This window comes from Gossypium hirsutum, chromosome A08, assembly GCF_007990345.1.
Source record: "Gossypium hirsutum isolate 1008001.06 chromosome A08, Gossypium_hirsutum_v2.1, whole genome shotgun sequence".
Classification (NCBI taxonomy): domain Eukaryota; kingdom Viridiplantae; phylum Streptophyta; class Magnoliopsida; order Malvales; family Malvaceae; genus Gossypium; species Gossypium hirsutum.
In genome coordinates, this window is record NC_053431.1 from 102,180,877 (window position 1) to 102,187,711 (window position 6,835).

At 37.9% G+C, this 6,835-nt stretch overlaps 1 non-coding gene across 1 annotated transcript; it reads right to left on the reverse strand.

Annotated features, from left to right (window-relative positions):
• Positions 1-4,358: 4,358 nt before the first annotated feature.
• LOC121205647 (small nucleolar RNA R71) lies at positions 4,359-4,465 on the reverse strand. Its single transcript, XR_005900723.1, has one exon. It is a non-coding gene; the product is annotated as a small nucleolar RNA R71 (small nucleolar RNA).
• Positions 4,466-6,835: the final 2,370 nt, after the last annotated feature.

Consider the following 6,835-nt stretch of genomic DNA (forward strand, 5'->3'; position numbering starts at 1 on the left):
AGTCTACAATACAATTCTTAAATGCTCGGCATGCTCTCCCTCACCTCGAGAATAAATCAAAATGTCATCAATTAACACAACCATAAACTTATCTAAATACGGTTGGAAGATCTGATTCATCAAGTCCATAAAAATGGCAGAAGTATTAGTTAACCCAAAAGGCATAACCAGAAATTCATAATGCCCATACCTCGTTTTGAACGCGGTTTTTGGCACATTTGAGTCTTTAACTCTCAATTGATAGTAGCTAGATCTCAAATCTATCTTCGAAAACATTGTTGCCCCTTTCAATTGGTTAAACAAATCATCAATCCTCGGTAAAGGATACTTGTTCTTTATCGTAACCTTGTTACGTTGACGATAATCAATACAAAGTCTCATGGATATGTCTTTCTTCTTGACGAATAACACTGGTGCACCCCATGGTGAAAAGCTTAGTCTCGAAAAACCCTTATCTGTCAACTCTTGAAACTAAGACTTCAATTCTTTCAACTCGGTCAGAGCCATTCTATATGAAGCTATCGATATCGGTACAGTCCCCGGTACCAAATCAATAGTAAACTCCACCTCTCTGACCTGTGGTAACCCTGGCAACTCTTCTAGGAAAACATCCAGATATTCACAAACTACTGACATAGATTCGATCTTCAATTCAGACACCTTAGTATTGAGTACATAAGCGAGAAATGCTTCACAACCTTTTCTTACATTCGTCTAAGAAGACATCGATGAAATCACCATAGGTAACTCACTTGATTCCTCTAATTCAACCCGCAGAGTTTCCTTGTTTTGACATTTCAATTTAATAACTTTTTGTCTACAATTCACTACTACATCATGTAGAGTTAACCAATCCATTCCAAGAATCACATCAAACTCATCAAATGGCAGAAGCATTAAGTCAGCTAGAAAATAGTGACCCGGAATCATTAAAAGACAACTCTCGTAAACTTTATCAACTAAAACATATTTTCCTAAGGGGTTCGACACCTTTATCACAAACTCAGTAGACTCAACAGGAAAATTCTTACTAGAAACCAAATTCAAGCAAATATAGGAATGAGTCGATCCAGGATGAATTAATGCAACTACATTAGTATCATAAAGAAAAAATGTACCAGTGATCAGATCAGGGGAGGACGCATCCTTACGAGCACGAATGGCATAAGCTCTCGCAGGTGTCTTAGCTACCGATCTCACAGCTGAATCTTTAGATATTCCTCTGCTATTGGTCTCATTTCTCGTGTTTCTCACTGGCCTCCCTCTAGCAGCAGTATTACTCGATCTTGCATTCTAAAAATTATCTTTTTCAACCATTTTAGGGCAATATTGAATGAAGTGATCTTGGGAGCCACATATAAAGTAAGCCTAGTTATTTATTCTACATTCACCGGGATGTTGTCTACTACAATGTTGGCATCTAGGCTTATTAGACCTAGCATTACCAACGCTCGCTATGGATGTAGTTTGGGCCTTAGAACCCGAATATTGCTTCCCACGATCTCGGTTGGGATACCTGGCTGAAGCATTAGAGTGAGCATACAAATCTCTCAATTTCCTTTACGAGGATTGAAATGGTTTATTCATCGACCTCTTCCTCGAATCTCTAGTCTTAAACTGAACTTTTCTCTTTTCTTTGCTCAACTCTTCTGCTTTGCAAGCTCATTCGACTAGCACAACAAATTCCTTCAGCTCTAAAATCCTAACTAACAGTCTGATGTCTTCATTCAACCCATCTTCAAACCTTTTACACATAATAGCCTCTGTCGAGACACATTTCTGAGCATACTTACTGATCTTAACAAACTCTTGCTCGTACTCAGTCACAGTCCTATGGCCCTGTTTCAGTTCTAAGAACTCTTTACGTTTCTGATCAATAAACCGCTGACTGATGTACTTCTAAATTCCTCTTGGAAGAAATCCCAAGTGACTCTTTCCCTCAGTACCACAGATAAAGAGTGTTCCACCACTGATACGTCATATCTCTCAATAGTGATATAGCGCATTTCAAGCATTCATCTGGGGTGCAAGAAAGCTCATCAAATACCCGGATAGAGTTCTCAAGCCAGAATTCTGCTCTTTCAGGATCATCATCGACATTTGCTCTAAATTCTTCAGCCCCATACTTTCGAATCTTATCGACTAGAGGCTTGTTCAATCTTACCAATTCCATACTTTGGGGAGCTAAGAGAACCGGTTGAGGGTTAGGTGGGGGTGGAGGATGTTGGGTAGCAGGATTTGTTCAAACAAAATCAGTGATAAACCGTAAATTATACATATTTTTACCCCATGTTTAATGCATTTTATAGATGATTTCTATTTAGAATTGGTGAATTCGATGCTCCTAATGCTTTAATTTCAGGAGAGCACTAAGAGTCAAAAGGAGCCAAAAACAAGCCAAAAAGAGACAAAACAGACCAAATCAAGAAGATGACACGGCCTAAGACTTTCCACACGGGCAACTCACACACTTGTGTCTTTTGAGGGTGTCGACCAAGGCTTTCACGATTCACACGGCCTGGCCATTGACCCACACGGCCGTGTGCAATTTAACAGATTGAACACGGCTTGGTAATCATGTCATACGGCCATGTCACACGGGCGTGTCCCTGTTGAGCCCAAGTTAAGTCCAACTCAGAAAAGGCCACTTTGGAGGGTTTCTAGGCATTGCAAAGCCTATAAATGCGCACTAGTGGAGGTGCAAAAGGGGAGACGGAGAAGAGAGGTAAGGAATTACCCCAAGGAAGCCAATTGATCCATCTTAGAAGCAGGATTCATCATCAAGACTGAAGATCTCTCCTCAATTCCCCTTCAGGAGTTTTGGGTTTTCTTTATGTTTTGTATTCTTTATTCTTCTGAGATGTTTTCTTATTTAGTTATGAATTAAACCCCTTAGATACCTAAGGGGAATGAAACCTAAGACGAATCTTGTTATTATTTTCTGAACGTATGATAAATATTTAACTTGTTCTTAATTATATGTTCTTAATTCTTGTTTTGATATCCCAAGATACTGATTCAAGACACACTCTTATTCAGAGGAGGAATAGACCCTGCCTAAGAGTACATTTTCCATAATTAAGCGGAGTTGATTGTGCGCCTAGAAATAAGGTGACAAGATTTTGCCGGATTAGGGTGAAACCTAATAAGGAGATCCATAGATCGAGTTAATGCAACCCTAGAGTGTTAATTAGAGAAAAGTCTCGATTATTCAATCTAGGGATTAGACATTATTAGTCTCGAATAGGGATAATAACATAACTTAGGGATCTCTACGGAACAAGTTGAATGAATAAATCGTCCGATTCGGAGCCAGAATAACAAGTAAAGTCTAGGTGGGTTTTTCCTTAGGTATTGTCTCAAGTCAATCGATTTTCCAAAAAGCAATTCCCCAATTCTTTTCTCTGTACGTTCTTAGTTTAAATAATTAGTTAATTAAAACAAACCCTTTTATTCTTAGGCTAGATAATAAAAAGATAGTTATTACTAGTACTTTTGGTTCCCTTGGGTACGATATCCCGGTCTTGCCATTACTATACTATTGTTCGATAGGTGCGCTTGCCTTTTCGTTGTGATAATAGTTAGTCTAGGTTTGATCTTCATTATAAATATTTATTACTTGTTACAAATCACGCGATCAAGTTTTTGGCGCCGTTGCCGGGGAACTGAAATATTAAGAACACTAAATTTTTATTACTTTAGCCATTTATTTTTCTTACAATTTTGTTTTATTTTATTATTTAATTAATTTACTTTTTCTCTCTCTTGGTAGGTTTTTATAGTTTATGACTAGAAGAATCCCGTCGGGACCCTTACTTTTTGACGAATAAATAGATTGTACAATTCGCAAAAATCAAAGAGAAATAAAGTGTAGCTTATGATACACGGAGAACGAGGGAGAAGACGATACTCAAACCCCAACCGACGAGATGGCTGAAAACCAAGGCAATCAGCTACCTCCTGCAATTGCTGCTAATCAAAATCCTGCTCCACGTACTATGTATGATTATGCTAAACGTTCTTTAACAGGAACTAAATCTAGCATAGTTAGACCTGCTATAGCTGCAAATACTTTTGAATTAAAACCTAACACTATTCAGATGATACAGCAGTTTGTTTAGTTTGATGGTTTGCAGGATGAAGATCCTAACACTCACTTAGCAAATTTCCTGGAATTTTGCGATACATTCAAAATCAATGGCGTTCCTGATGATGCCATTTGTCTTCGGTTATTTCCCTTTTCACTGAGAAACAAAGCTAAACAGTGGTTGAACTCGTTACCATAAGGGTCTATCACTACTTGGGAACAAATGACTGAGAAATTTTTACTAAAATATTTTTCGCCGGTTAAAATGGCTAAATTACGTAATGATATCTCTTCTTTTGTACAGATGGATTTAGAAACACTTTACGATGCATGGGAGAGATACAAGGACTTACTAAGAAGGTGCCCTCACCATGGGTTACCGCTTTGGCTTCGAGTACAAACATTCCACAATGGCCTGAATCCCTCGACTCGGCAAATGGTTGACGCAGCTGCTAGCAGAACCATCAACAATAAAATATTGGAAGATGTCTATGAATTTATAGAGGAGATGTCACTGAATAACTATCAGTGGCAAGTTATGAGGACTAAGCCAACAAAAACAGTCGGCGTTTATAACATCGATTCAGTCACCATGCTCTCTAATCAGGTAGAACTTCTCAATAAAAAGATTGACAGCTTACTTGGTTCTACGCAAGTACATCTAGTAATGAAGTGTGACTCAAGTGGCGGAGGTGTGCATACAGAATATCAATCCTTCAATCCCATAACCAAAAAGGAACAAGTCAACTATATAGGTAATAATAACTTTAGATCTCAAAATAACCTATAAGTAATACTTATAATGCAGGTCGGAGAAACCACCCAAATTTCTCCTGGGGTGGTCAAGGAAATTAAAAGCCACAAAATCCTCAGGGTTTTCGACAGCCACCTTATCAACAAGAGAAGAAACTGAACCTTGAGGAGATTCTCTCAAAATTTATATCAATGTCAGAAACCTGTTTCCAAAATACCGAGACAATACTTAAGAATCAACAAGCATCGATCAAAGGACTAGAAACTCAGATAAGCTAGCTTTTTAAACTAATCTCGGAAAAACCACCAGGAAATTTATTTAGTAATACCAAATCCAGAGAGCTTGTCAAAGCAGTTACACTAAGGAGTGGGAAAGTGTTAGCGAAATCTGAAAAAAAGTTAGCACAAGAAGCCGTGGAAAGGGAAAGGAGGGAAGAAAAACCCGAAAATAGTGACAAACCAGTACCGGAGGAATATTCATCACCGGTTCCATATCCAGAAAAATTAAAAAAAGATCACATTGATGTATAATTCGGTAAGTTTCTTGAACTTTTTAAGCAATTACATATCAACTTACCTTTTGTTGAAGCTATCTCGCAGATGCCTATATACGCAAAATTTTTGAAAGAGCTTTTAACAAATAAAAGGAAGTTTGAGGACTTATCTACAGTAGAACTCAACGAGGAGTGCTCCGCCATACTCCAAAATAAGCTCCCAACCAAACTAAAAGATCCAGGAAGTTTTACTATCCCTTGCTTAATTAGTAATCTGAATATTGAAAAAGCACTAGATGATTTAGGCGCTAGTATTAATTTGATGCCCTATAAAATGTTCAAACAGCTTGGTCTTGGGGAATCTAAACCCATTAGAATGAGTATTCAATTAGCCGATAGATCTGTTAAATATCCTAGGGGTATTATAGAAGACGTACTCGTAAAAGTAGATAAGTTTATATTCCCTGTTGATTTTGTTGTGCTTGACATGGATGAAGATGTGGCAGTACCCTTAATTTTAGGGCGCCCATTCCTAGCCACTGTTAGAGCCGTGATTGACGTGGGTGACGGTAAAGTGGTACTTAGAGTAGGTGATGAGGAAATGATCTTTAAAATTTATGATGCTATGAGATTCTCTAGGGAACAAGATGATTCATGTTATTTCATTGACTCCATTGATCATATTACTCAAGACTCTTTTCAAGAAATTGTACAAGAGGAGACGACAGAACCGTGTCTAGCTTAAGACGAGGAAATAGCTGAGGAACCTAATAACCATCCGTCAAGACAAGTAGAATATGAGGGTATTAAGATCAATGATAAACTTAAGCAAAAACCCTCGATTGAGGAGCCTTCCAAACTGGACATAAACAATTACCAAACCATTTAGAATATGTCCTTGGAAATAATTCTACATTACCAGTTATTATTGCTTCTAATTTGCAACCTAAGGAGAAAGAGGAATTAATCCAAGTATTAAAAGAACATAAAAAGGCCATAGCATGGAAAATTTCTGACATTAAAGGAATCAGTCCTTATTTTTGCACCCACAAAATTTTAATAGGAGATGAATACAAACCATGTGTGCAAGCTCAAAGACGTCTGAACCCCAACATGAAGGAAGTTGTAAAAATCGAGGTAATTAAACTTCTAGATGCTGGAATTATTTATCCTATTTCTGACAGTTCTTGGGTAAATCCAGTGCAGGTTATCCCCAAGAAAGGAGGCATGACGGTTGTAACCAACGAGAGGAATAAGCTAATCCCAACAAGAACGGTTACACGATGGAGAGTTTGCATAGAATACAAGAAACTAAATGACGCCATAAGAAAGATCACTTTCCTTTGCCATTCATTGACCAAATGTTAGAAAGATTATCCGGACACATGTATTACTGCTTCCTAGACGGACTCTCTGGTTACTTCCAAATCCCAATAGCTCTTGAAGATCAAGAAAAGATGACATTCACATGCCCATATAGTACGTTCGCTTATCGTAGAAT